This window comes from Diorhabda sublineata, chromosome 4, assembly GCF_026230105.1.
Source record: "Diorhabda sublineata isolate icDioSubl1.1 chromosome 4, icDioSubl1.1, whole genome shotgun sequence".
In the NCBI taxonomy this organism is placed as follows: domain Eukaryota; kingdom Metazoa; phylum Arthropoda; class Insecta; order Coleoptera; family Chrysomelidae; genus Diorhabda; species Diorhabda sublineata.
This window is the reverse complement of record NC_079477.1, coordinates 4,674,027-4,688,862: the sequence shown is the minus strand read 5'-3', so window position 1 is coordinate 4,688,862 and position 14,836 is coordinate 4,674,027. Positions and strand designations below refer to the sequence as shown.

General features: G+C 32.8%; 1 protein-coding gene across 1 annotated transcript in view; it reads left to right on the top strand.

Annotated features, from left to right (window-relative positions):
• The first annotated feature begins 12,175 nt into the window (after nt 1-12,175).
• The window catches only part of LOC130442824 (protein slit), a 601,470-nt gene continuing 598,809 nt past the window's right edge, over nt 12,176-14,836 (top strand). The window contains exon 1 of the mRNA XM_056777183.1: nt 12,176-12,376. The gene's annotated coding sequence lies outside the window, so the exon portion shown is untranslated. The remainder of the gene's footprint in view (nt 12,377-14,836) is intronic.

Below are 14,836 nucleotides of genomic sequence, written 5' to 3'. Positions count from 1 at the left end.
TTGTAGTTTTATTACTTGTTTCCTTAACCAATATTTTTGGTAGTTATTTTTTCATAAAATTGCGTGTGTTAGGAAAAACATACTAAAAGCAGTAAAGTAATTTAACTTTAACACCCTATATATAAATGTAAATATTGAGGTTATGTTTATGTTGGTAATTATTGAATGGCTACGCTAGAAGATCAGAAAATACCAGATGGATAGAAAGAATTTTCGACTTTAGTCCCATGGGTAAAAGGAAATGAGGAAGATCCAAAAAATCATGGAAATATAGTATTGATGAAGCAATGAAGAAGAGAGATTTTAAAGACTGAGACTGGAAGGACATAAATAGATGGAGAACAGGGAGACATGGTTAGTTGTAAAAAACTCTTATATATAATAAATTTCCATTTTTTCAACATTATATCAACTTTATTTAATCAAAATATCGATAAAGTCGAATTAATTGTGTAATTTTCCCGAATATGATGAAGACAAGGATGTTAAAAAAAATAATTGCTAGCACTTGTAGGAAATATTTATAAACAATGCATATGAGTTGTCATTGCGTGAAAATTTACGTTTGCTATATTGATTTTACCAAAAAAATATCAAGTTTGTTAATCTTAAGTACAGGTCTTAAACGAGGGTAGCGGGGTTGGTTTATTTCACTGGCATTTAGTTACCTTACCTTGTGGTCGCCAGATCGGCGCTGTGATAGAGGGATGGATAATATGCGCATGTCCTATTCTCCCCATGTTCCCAACAACTACAATTTGATTGCTTTAGTCCAAGCTATTGCCAAGGTCTCGGAGAAAGTTGTTTACAAGCAATTCTTGAGATATTTTGAGTCTGCTAACATAATCAGCGACCATCAATGCGGCTTTCTTAGACATATATCATCTGGGGAGTTCCTAACCTTTTTTACTAACGTATGGATTAAAGTTATAGAGAAATGTGGGGAATACAGAGCAATCAAACTGGACATATTGAAGACTTTTGACAGGATTTGGCATGCCAACGACCTATTCATTTATGTCGCAATAGATGGAACGGTTTGAGGTTAATGCAGATGTTCCCCAGGGAGGCATTTTGTAACCGATTCTTCTTTCGCTTGTATATCAACGATAAATTCGACTAACTGTTTAATATGGTAACCCTGATATGATCTGCTGCCTACGGATTTGGGTGTTAGTGTTTAATATGGTAACCCTGACAATCTAATCTTGACAAGACAAGGTATCTTGTCCCATCAAACTTAGAAACATCGCAATTCTCTGAGTCTTCCTTTAAATCTTTAACTGTCAAGAACAGTTCAAATATTTGGGAAAATGTTCGCAATTTTTTGATTCATTGCTATCAAGCTGCAATGGATCAGGCGGTCTAAAATACTTTTCCATTTTCTTTTTCTATCAGAAACAACTGTTCACACCTGACTCCATGTATTATAAGATGGAACAAAGACACGTAATTAAGTCCAGTTGTACATTCTTTATGTCTTCACAAATAATCGTCTGATTTAGTACATTACATTTCAGCTGTTGTCGTAACCTGTCTCTTATCAAGATCATCGGATCTTATTAGGGTTGGCATATTAAACACTAACACCCAAAACCGTAGGCAACAACAGATCACCACCATCTATACCGATCTTGAAAACATTCTGCAGTGGGATAGAAATAATCTGATTGAGTATGAAAAAGCAACGACCCAGGTTGCTGTTTTTACAAAGAAGGCACTGATCAGGATTCGATCCTGTTTGGACATAAAAATCACTATCACCGCAAATTCGCTTGCTGTGTGTTAAGGTTGGGACCAATATGTCTTGACCGTGACCAGTTTCACAAAAACTTGGAGCCCTGTTTAAGACCAAAAAGCTAAATACACCGCAACAGTATCTAAGCCTCTAATGAGGCACAGATTCATCTATCTTCAGAGTATTGCTCGCATATTTGGAGCTAAGCTCCCAAGCATACCCTTGGGATGCTCGATAAGAGAGCAATTTGACTTATGGGCGACCCATAGTTGACCAGAAACTTGGACAGCTTAGAGCATAGAAGAAAGGTCGCTGACTTGAAACTGTTTCATCGATATTACAACGGCTCTTGGGAACTGTCCAACATAATTACACATAGAGCAGTATTTGCAAGACCTAACCAACAGGCAGATGTGGCTCATGAACACCGAGGTCACTTGCAGACGTACAGAACGTCAATTTAAAGGGACTGCTTTCTTTGAAGCTCTGGTAACAGCTTCAAAGGCACTCAATCTACAGATGTTCAAGAATATTTACCCTTTTGTGCTTGCTTTTTACATAAAAAAAAATGCGTCATGCAACTTAAGGTGCCAACTTGTGTTAAACTACTAATAATAGTTATAATACTTATTATTTCTATAAGTAATTATTATGAATAAAAGTAGTTAATATTTAAAAGTGTTTTATATTATAAGTATCCATCTCTAGATAGTAGCGCTGCGTCATGGCTATTTCAAATACTTAAAACCCTGACAACATGAGAACCACGCCGCTATATAGAAATTGTTCCAGGTTTTAAGAACTGTATGTAAGACCGTGCTACCGATCAATGAAAATTAACTAATTAGAAGTTACCAATAGACATCGGTCATCACGTGATAAAAGTAGACTTTTCACAACAATTCTTTCACAAGAATTAGGACTGTCAACTTTCATTAACTTTATACAAACCAATTTTATGACGTTACAAATATGAAAACTTTAATTTTGATACGACCATTCCAGTATGACGTCATTGACAGTTCGACCATATTTGTTGTTTTTATTGATATATTTGATTATAAAAAATAATGTAACACATTTTAGATCTGCCCAGACCTGCTGGTCAGTTTTATATGTGACTTTTTACTGAAAATTGTGATTTCACGTTAATGAGACTCGTTAAACTGTCGGAATATTTTCGGATATCGACTGTATCGTGTCGCCCATTTTGTATTTTGGAATTTTGATATTCATATTGGTGAATTATTGTTTCATCAAATTATGTTGTTGTTTAGATACTGTCGGTCAGTATCTTGTCCGCTTTCTAAATTTTTATTTTTGATTCATGTACGTCAAAATCCTATATCTACCTAATATTTTCGAATTTGAATTATTTTTGTCAGTATCCCATTCGCTCTTTTGTTTTCTGGAATTTTGTTCTTAATTCGGATCCAACAACCTTAAAAACCACTGTACAGATTATATTTCCCAATTTGAATTATTTTTGTACCCATATCTGTTGTTTTTAGATATTTTTAGTTGGCATCTTGTTTACCACTTTGTTTTTTGTAATTTCCATAACCTTAGTTAGGTGTTCAGTAAAGTTGGCAACTAAGTACTTTGGATTTTCACTGATACAGAGAGTCGGTTTATTTTTTGATCAACTTATGTTAGTGCTGTACTTTGCTGTTTGCCGCGTGATACTGGTCACATTGACGTAACTTTAGAAGCAAGTAGGGCGTGATTTTTACTGAAAGTATTAGTTGTGGGTTAATGTTAAACGAAATGCATATTTTACTTTTTTAGTTTTATTAGAGAAAATAAAGCTGCTGCGATTCACAAAGAAATATGTGAAAAATGGATTCTGTACAGTAACATAGTTCGAAGACGTTTATGGAGAAAACACGACGAACTAGCACAAACAACATTGAAAACTGAAAAACAACAAAAAAGCTCACGCCATCAGTTTGGTGGGATTACAAAGGTGTTGTGTTTTTTGAGCTGTTTTCAAAGAACCAAACGATCAATTCTGATGTTTACTGTCAATAATTAATGAAACTGGATAAAGGAGTAATCGAAGAACAGCTTTCAGAAAAGTTTATTGTTCCATCATGATAATTCAAGACTTCATACAACTATTAGAACTTGGCTGGGAAGTGATGCCACATACCTCATGCACCATCTGATTACCATTTATTTCAAAGTTCGCAAACTTTCATAAATGACGATGGCCTTCAATCACACCTGGTTCAGTTTCTCGCTGATATGGACTAGAAATTTTCTGAGCGCGGAATCATGAAGCTGAAAAAAGGTCATTGAGCAAAATGGAAAATATATAATTGATTAAAAACTATTCTTTGTTGTTTTATTTTGTACTATAAAACCGAAATTACTTTGTCGCCAACTTAGAATTCTTCGCGACTTTTTGAACTTACTAGTTCTTTAGGATGATTGGATTTGTATACTTAAGTTTGATGATAAAAACTAATTTTGTATAATTGCGTTATTACAAGGATCAACAAATATTATACTTAGATTAAATTCTGCCTCTTGGAAATTTAAAAATCTCTCTTTTTCTGTAAACTTTGCAGAACACCAAAAATTTTTAACGCGAGTCGCCACTGTTCATCAAAAACAACAAATAATTTTTTATCTGCCATTTCAATCAATATTTCATTAATCATCATTTTCTCGGCGATTATAATATTATTAATGTCAAATAACTTTCAGAAAAACAATAATAGAAATAAAAATTACAATTCTATTAATCAGTTTCCAATCAAATCATCATTAGATGACATTGCCAAGGTGAAAGTAATCATAAACCAGTCGTTACTCCGTCTATTATATTCCATTTAATTTTTTGTGGCACATTAAATAAACTTGATTTCCCGTTTTCGATAGGTTAGTAGACATGTTGGCGATAGAAGGGATTCTCCCACTACTCCATTAATAACTAGTATACATACCTGAAATCTATTAATCAAAGAAAGGCGATAACCCGGCGGCGCGAGTACTTTTTAGATGGGGATTGCACAACAGAATACACTAAGTAAAAAGTCTTCTTCGACACGTATACTGCGATAAAATGTGTAGTAAATTAGGCATACACAACTTTTAAAAAAACTAATTTTCAATGTGGATTTCTAATGAAAATACTTGGATGTTGATGACTATATTTTAAATTTTTTTTCTAAACAATATCTAACCCAGGGCCGTAGTCAGAATCAAAATTTTAGCAGGGCTATTAGATTTTTTACCAGGGCCCATATTTTCACATTGAAATATACTGATATTTTAATTTTAAGGGACGATTTACGGACGAAACATACACCACCATTAAATATGTTTTTTCCATAAGAAATAAAACCAAATTGAGTGTTAAACATGTTCTATTAAATAAGAATAAATTTATAAATTTAAAAAGTTCTTTAGAACCAAACATGAAAAAAATATTTTATTCTTTGACTTACATGTGAACAAATATGCTTTGATAAAGAACAAAAATAACAGAACACTTTTAAAACTCATAACATTTAACACTTATTGTTAGAATATCTACATAGAAAATCATAAAAACAACACAAAAACAAATAAAATAAATTTTCAGACAGATAATTAAAATGATTAAAACTAAAAAAGTTGCAATTTTCTTTGTTTACGATTGTTAAATTTTATTAAAAATGACTCCATGTCGAGGGACTCTGTTCTTCGACTTTCAAAAGCCAAGTAAATTAAATCGGCCATACGAGACTGACTCATAGAATATCTCTGTGGTCTGTTAATTGCAGTTAATGTTGAAAACGAAGATTCATTTACTGCAGTACTACACCTAAGGGTATATACTGTCGCAAACAGGGCGTATGTATTTTTAAATACTTCCCTTTGTTTATATAATTCAGCAAAAATATCTGACTTTGGTTTATTGTGCATGTAATCCTTGACTACTGCCAACTCCTCCAGAGCTGGTAGTGAAATCCCTAAAAAAATGTATAACACTATAACTTAAGAATTGCTACAAAACAAAATGACACTTACCCAACTTTTCCAGATATTTGATTTTCTCCAGATCAAAAAGCTCAATGCTACTTATTGCAGTAATTAGTTCATCATTGTCAGAGAGCCTCTCGTTTAATAGGGATAATACAAGGTCCAAGGACTCAAAAAATTCGGCTTCAGTGCCACTTTTACTGGCATTTGGTTTATTAGACATTTCAGACGGCAGTTTTTCCATTACCAGATATTCCTTCATAGTTACGCTTAACTTTGGTACTCTCTTTTCAGTTGGTATTGCTTCCGTATCCTTTAAAAGTTGTGAAGCTTCATTGGCTAAACTTTGATAAGTCTCATTTGCTCTTAGATCTCGAATTTTATTTTTTACTGACTTAATAATTTCATTGGCTTCCTTTAGACTAATTGTACGAGCTTGTAAATCTGAATCGGCAGGTTCTAAGAGCCCAAGTAACTTCTTCATAAAAACAAGGGTGAATCTAAAGTCGTATTCCAACATAACTGATTTAATCCCAACAGATTTGACTGATAAATACACAGACCAACAGATAAATGACCAAAAAATTCATGTAACATAACAGCTTGGTCAAAGAAGTGTTTAATTGAATCTATTTCTGAAATAGTTCGCACAACTACAAGATGGAGACGATGTTTAAAGCAATGTACGTATGGAATAAAACGTCCTAATGATTTTTGGATTAAAGCAGCTACTCCCCCCTTATGGCCGCTCATAACACTAGCACCGTCATAACATTGGCTAAGAAAGTGTTTTGTATCTATTCCATTATCATTAAGAATATTAAGTGTCATATTTGTGAAAGTTTTGGCATCTAACTTTTCTGTAGTGTAAATACCTAGTAAAGATTCAAACGCTTTACCATTTTTGACATATCTTACTCCAATTGATACATTTTCTCTGTTGTTTTTATCTCTTGTGCCATCTTCAAGTAATGTAAACCATGGTACATCTGCAGTTTTTAGATCACCAACAACTTGTTCACGTACCATTTCAGCTAAAATAGCTATTATCTCATTTTGAATATCAGGAGATGTATACTTAGCATTTTGAGGAATATGTGGAAGACATTCGGCCAATTTTTCGTCCTTTTTAATTGTATATTTAAATAAATTTAAGAATAATCCCCGCTCTTGTTCATGCTCAATGTCATAATTGCCCCGAAGAGCTAGTTCATTTACTGTTAAAAACTGAATTATCTCAGCAATCGACTTAACATAATATCTGTATTTTTGCAAAATATCACTATTGATAAGCGTAGACACAGCAGTGCCAGTTAAGTCTCTGATTTTTTTCTCGTTCCACATTTGCATAGCTTTAATGTGAACTGCCGTTTTTTCATGGAAATCCATTTTTAAGATCTGTTGCATTTGCAAATGACTTGCCGAAATTTTTGACGCGTGCTTATAGTATTTTTTTTACCAGGGCTCAAATTTTTTTACCAGGGCTCTGCCCTGGCCAGCCCCCCTCTAGCTACGGCCCTGATCTAACCTTATATTATTTTATATCAATTTGAGTTTGATTTGTCGGTGTACTTATGTACTCAATGAGCAAGTGTCACTTCTATATGTGGTTTTTCTGGGTATCTACAACACACGCAAAATAATACAAGCTGTGTTAGGCAAGGCGTAAATTGGGACACGACTACAGTGTTGCCACAATTTAAAAGCTCAATGTAAAAATTGAACTATAAAATGTACTAGATTGTACCAACTTCAAACAAATTTAATAAAATTATAGAAAGATGTATAAACATAAGTTTAGATTTAAGTTTAAAATTATTTTAAGGATGAAAAATGTATATAAAGTTTACCGATAAAATTAGCAATGCAGTACAAAAATCTCACGATCTAAATATAAATCAACTTGGCTCTGTTTTCTAATTATTGTTACAATCTAGTACAATTTCTAGTTTATTTTATTAAACGAAAATATAAAATAACTTTATATTTGTGAACGCAGGGAAAATGTATTAGAAAAAAGAAAAAATGTACTAAAATACACTAAAATGTACTAAAATTGTACAATTGTACTAGCTCTGGCAACACTGCACGAGTACAAGTTACACGTGCTGCGTCGTGATCCGCATTTTGAGACAAGCGTTTTCGAATAGGAAACGGTGGAGTTTGGTCAAAAAATGTCCGACATTTTTGACAAAGTAAACAATACAATTGTTGAATTTAAGTACAATAAGTTCTGAATCAGAATCGGATGATGCTGAGGAGGAATTGTTGTCTATTCCTTGATCATACGTGTTCCAATTTGCCTCTTGTCTCAGTGTGTGCCACAGACAAGATAGCTACGACTAAATAAACAGAGACTAAAGACTTTAAGACAACGTGCAATGCAATGCAAGACGCAGTTATATATCACGATGAAGCTCCAACAATTGATTCCTACAATTTATACCAATTGACTTAGTGCAAACCAAATTATAATCAGATTAGTGTATCGTTTGTGGCTTTTCTGGAAATGTAACTTCTACGACTTTTATAGAAGTGTCGGCTCAGGACAATAACTTTTTAGGAAACTTTTCAGGCGTATTTTGAAATTTATCGCATTCTACTTATCATCTATACGTTTAGTTGCATGGCGCCACGAGATTTTTTTAAAAAAATGTTTTTGTTTTCACTTAACTAATTAAAATGTTTAAAACAAATAATCCATCTTCAACTTTTTCTTTGTAAATTTTAGACCAAAAGAAAGAGCTCTTTAAACTTAATTGAACTAGGAGGCCATTTTTTTATTTCTCTTCACATTTGTTGTTAATTAGGCTTTATTTGTTTATAAATTTAATGTTTCAGAACATATAAAAATTAGTTTTAGGTAACCAACGAGGCCATCCCTGTTTTAGGTATGATTTAGGAGGGATATGTTCAGTTTGAAATTTTACGGCTGTAATCCAATAATATTTTACTATATTATCCAAATATTACATTTAATTTATTCCTTTATTACAAAGTCACTTCAAGGATTCCATAGATCGGACTTCGTTAGGAGTTTTGTCAAAAATATTGATTTCCTGAAATACCTGCACCAAAAATTACTTTTCATTGCGTTAAATCTGTTCTCTATTACAATGTCATCTTTATTAAATTTTGACATTTCTATTGAAATGGGTTGTTGGAGTTGTTGCCTCATAACAAAATATGAATTACCAAGCATTAAATTACGTCTTTACCGAGTTCTTTACTGTATATGTATATTTGAAGACATTTCGTAATGCTCCAATTTTCAAAAAATGATCTGAACAACTTTAAACATATTTCACACTTTCAGTAACTTAACCAGTCGTTGTTGTTGAGAGATTGTTCAATAAACTAAGGTATGCTTCAAGTCATTAGTAGTGGACGGAATCTTCTTCAAATAGGACAGGAAGAAATCCTACCATACTTAATTCGCCTAAGACGAAGCAGTCTAAAACTGGGATATATACCAGAGATTTGTAGAAGGACTAAAAGAATCTTCATACCAAAATTAGAAAGGAGGATACCACACTTCTCAAATTTTTTGTCCAATCAACTTCACGAAGTTTTAGATGGAACACAGATTTTTGGAGTGAGAATATGAATACCAAACAGGCAAATCTACGGATACCGCACTGGTACAATTAACAAACGGAATTTAGAATGCCCTGAAGAATGAAGAAAACACAGTACCTATTTCAAGGGCGGATCCAGGGTCTTGACAAAGAAGGGGTCATTAGTATTAGGACGAGTCCTTCCCCAAAGACATGGCATTTTAAGCCTTTTATCCAAAAAATATAAGTTAATTACGTTATTTTTGACAGCGTAATGACGAATTTTACGCAAATTTTACTTCAAACCTCAATTTCTCATCGACTTTGAATCATATATCACAACGTCAGTCAGTATATTGTTGTTTTGTCTAGGGTAGTTCTCCATTACAGTTGAATAACTGAGAAATAATGCGAAAGGTTTTTATTGAGTCTATTTTGACTTGTTAAATAATTATAATAACGTTTATCAATTCTAACTCAAAACTACATCTCATTAGGTATTTGAAGATAGACGGACTAAGGGTCTAAGGATTACAGACAATGATAATTTTACTCCAACAACTATTACAAATTTATAATATGAAATCTAACTTTCTTGCTGTCTAGGAAAACCACTCAATGACTCTATTACAGTTGATCTCAATGTCGCAATGGATGTTTAGCAGAACTAAACCTACGAGACAGTTTTCGGCCATTGATGATCGTAACCACGATTTGACCCTGCGTAGGGTGGAAAAACATCTTTCACTGATTGCTATGCTCAATACCAAGCTGTGGCTGATGTGGCCAATTACCAGGAGCAGACAGTTAATCCCTGGGTAAATTTCGTTGCCACATTCATCTATTATCTCCAAAAGACAACTAGGGACTTCATTTTCCAAAGGCTGTGTTCTTTCTTTAGTGAACAAAATGGAATGAATTGAATTAGTGTTTGTGTTAAGTCCCCGTGAATTTCTAAGATCTATGGAAAAACATGCTGTAATTCAAAATAATGATATTTTATGGTAATTAGTAAAACTACTTACCATGACCAAGACAATTCGTCAAATGAAAAATCCAGGGGGTGGATGGACCCCCATGGATCCGCCCTTGACCTAAGCTGGTACATTTTTAGACATATAAGGTGCGTTTGATAATAAAAGAGCATTAGACCTGAGATGAGTAAATAAGACAACCTCTAGATATCCAATAAAGTAGCAGGAATAGACCATGTCAGGGATAAGCCGACATGGCTTATCTAGTCATCTAGTTCCAACTATGCAAAAATGTGTTATTAATCGGTGGGACTAAATGACGACGAAAAAACTCGAAACATCCCAATTTACATTTTATATTTGTATAGATTTGTACATTTTTGAAAATATAAGTTCAAGTATTATAATGATAGTTGTATACTTCCTTTTTTTTAGTTTTAAACTAGCACAATTAAATACATGCACAAATATTCCAAATTTTTCTGTCCGAATTTATCATACCAAAAGGCCATCGACGTGCTATCTGGCCATATTTAGTACCGCCCGTATTCCATACATCGTTTATTTGTATAATTCTTCAGCATCCCAACACTGTTTTCTCAAGGTTCCATCGCTAATTCTCGAATTGGCGCCAGAAATTCTTAAAAAACCTAACCATCCCAACAAATTCACGTAATTGCCGCTCAATGCTATGGATAGAACGTCTCAATATTCGCAGAGAGGCGGTATATTGGGGTCGGTCGATCTGAGCGCTACTCCCGACAAAGTACAATACAGACATGACTCAAATTCCGAGCCATTTGAATGATTTGTTACCCCTTAAGTGACTGGAAGTATCAAATCAGCAATGCTGTTCCCAAAATCATCTTTTATATGTGTTAGACTCAATGACCGAAAACGGCCAGTGACCGTTTAAAACAGCCTCAATGCGTTCTGTGCGCCTTGAGTTTGCCAGAAGGCGTTATGGCTGTTCTGATATAGCCAGAACTCGAATGAAATTGTTTTAGACTTAGAAGACGTCAGTTCACGTAATATAATGCTGCTAATACTAATACTACAACACTCATTATTTGAATAAATGTTTAATGACAACGTTTTTATATATGTTTTATATCCATATAGTCAATAGTTAATATAACTAACCTAACATAACCTAACCTAACCTAACCTAACCTAACAGCGTCAAACATAAAGTTCAATGCAATTCAAAAGGCCACAGCAATTCCTCATGCAAAAACAAATATGCAGCGAAGATTGATTTTAGTAATATACTTTTTACATTAAAACGACTGTTAATAATTTGTATTAACTATGATTATTAATAAGCAGCATTATATTACGTGAGCTGACGTCTTCTAAATCTAAAATAATTTCATTCGTGTTCTGGTTATATCAGAACAGCCACAACGCGTTCTGGCAAACGCATTCCCACCGAGAACGTTGTGGCTGTTTTAAACGGCCACTGGCTGTTTTCAGAAGCAGATTTTCAGCCACCGTGACATTTTATAAACTTATTTTTTTTCAAAACATCAGTCTTGTAAAAGCAGTAACGTATCGGGGCAAAAAACCACGTCAATATGTATTAATTTTTAATTGATACGATGTATATCCACACTCACAGTTGTACAAATAAATTTTGCTTGTAATTCGTGTATAAAATTTGTCGTTTCAGGGCACATTGGTGAAAATTTTTGTCCCCGATCAGCGAAAAATGAACAACATTCTCATTTATCATTAAAAAATCAATCATTTTATGCATTACAGAAAAATAACTATTTTTATTGAAACAAACATGTATAAATTCGATTGAAATGGATTTATTATGGTGCCCGATTATTGTCCTCGTCGTTGAACGAATAGTTTTAGAGCTTGCGAAGGATTTGAAAGCTCCGCGGACGCGCTTTCAGTTTTCAGTCAGTTCAGGAGTTCACTTCAGTTGTAGCTTGTCATTTGAGTGAGGAGGTTGTTTGTCCGCGCTCTTATTTTCACTTTGGGAACACGCGCGAACAGTTACGATTTTATTGGTGAAATTTCTGGTGTTTTTTTTGTGAGACAGTGAAATTTGTGACGTACGAGAATTTCGTGTATTGTGAATCGTGTTTTTTTTGAGATGGGGCTTAATAATAATACATAAGGTGAGCGGCATAACTTTTCCAACAAAATTCTCCGAAAATCTTTCGTTTATTTTAGTACGATATGATATTAATATTAATTTAATTTACAAGATTTTTTTTAAATAATTTTCTTAGTAATAAAAATATTGGAATTTTGTTCTAATTATCTTACAATTATTACTGATTTGCGTCTAAGTAATCGATAACTAATGAAACTCAAATGCAAATACCTGCATAAATATTTAAATTATTTAGTAAAAATATGCACAAGAATGATGAAAATATGAAAAAAAATTCTTATACAATAATTAATAGATTCACTCTAAAATAAACATTTTAATTTATTTACATAGGTCGTAGACTAAGGAAAATTTTTTGTCCGAATTTAAATTATGTACAAGAGGAAAATGTTTCCTAATTTCTTCAGCAAACCTATTCAAAACATGTTACATGTATTAAGTTGTAGTAAAAGATTTTCAAAGTTTGCCCAGCCTTTTTCATGTACGGTGGTGCATCTGACAAAATAAGCAAAAAATTATCTCCAGGAACAGCCGTACATCTTTTGTACAAATCTGTCCACCGTCAGTGCATTCTTTAGAAGCAATCGGGTTAAATATTGTCAGAATGTCGTCGCTAAAACACCTATTAATGAATAGAATCGGTGGTCTCCTGATTTTATGTGTAAAAATGTTTATTCCAAATTTATTTTTTCAATTACATCCTAATATAAGGAACTAACGTCGTTTCTTCATAATATTGATTCACCTGGTACAAAGAATTCACGCTACTGTTGGAGAAAAGATGTGAAGCTTCGACAGTAGAATATTTGATGTCCATGTCCATCTTTTATTTAACCCAATTAAGTAATATAAGTTTTCACGTGTTTATTTATTTAAAATTTTCTATTACATGGTATCTGCAATAAAAAAATAGAAAAGTAACAATATCAATTATTAGATAACAAATAAATTCAAAATTTAAACGAAATCTGTTATATATTTCAAGATTAAAAGAGTATAGATAGAAAAACAAATCACAGCTGAAACACCCTGTATATTTCTTTGTATTTTCATTGTGTATGTCGCTAGAAAACAATTTTCTAGTTTTAGGAATACTTACAAGTTGGCGTGAACGATAACAAAATTGAAAATAATAAAATTTGCCCCTCTTTTCATAGTTTTTTAGACTAGCTTCTGTTATAATGAAACAACAGTAAATTCCTAACATATTTTGATTTCAAAATCCCTGATGACGTTATTAAATTTTGGCGAAAACGTTCCTCCTGGTCATCACTTTTACTTCCTAAGTTGTCATGGAAAAAACTCAAATTTTAGTACAGAAAATGAATCTCAATGACATATTCACTAATATATATTTTCAAAAATTACTCGCCTTTAAGGCCTATGACTTTTTTTCTGTTTTACTAGTCTTCAACTAATTCAATTCTTCTCCATATGTTGCGATTCTGTAATTTTGTACCCAATTCTGTTCCACCTTTGTTATATCTGCCAATACTGCATCGAATCATCATTTTTCTGGCCTCCTTCTTCTTCTTCTACCCCTTTTCCCTTCTTCAATAACTCTTCTAATGAACAGAGCATGCAATTTTTGATCGTGTTATCGTAAGCTTTTTATGACTCTTCGTTAATTGTTTATTATTTATTTTGCACAGTTTTTCACCGCAATAGTAAAAAATCTGTCAAAATCCGTTATATTCTCACCAAGCTATCCAATTCGCACAGTCTTCTACTTTATATCCGTGATTTTGTTCTCTCTGCAACTCTTTCAATTTTAGATTAATAACAGATGAAAACTCAAGCGCTTATCTTCCACTTGATTGCCATATTGGCACTTCTGGTATTCACTCCAAACTGTAGAAAATTTTCTAATAAATCGGCGACAATATCTTCATGAGCTTTTTATTTCCGAAAATGAGAATCTTTTAAAAATTTATTGATCTGTACGCCGAAAAATATTTTTTAATAAATTGTGGAAATGTTGTTTGTAAATACGAAAATACATAATCAATTTTATTAAGCGTTTTTATAAAATCACATATTAATGTGTAAAGAGAAAAGAATAATGTTTTTTGGATCTCTCAACGACTTATATTTGATTTTCATTTTATTACTTGGCCCTACTGTCCCACAAACATAGCAAACGAGAGTATTTTGTAAACCCAATGATTTTGAGATCACTGCATACTTTCATGTTCTTCATACTTCATAATTTCGTTAACGTACACGTCGATTCCTAACTCTTCACAATTTACTGCGTGTCCTATTGGTATAGACAGTTTCTTATTCCGTTGTGTAATAAAATAACTCTAAAACTTTATTTCAAAGAATCAAAGGTTGATTGTCATTCCGTTTTATTATAATTTTGATTCCTTTTTGAAAAATTCTGAATATTCCTTACTTTCGTTTCTGGACAATGTAACTTTCGTATTTGGTATAAACAAATCCTACTGTTGTCAGTGAT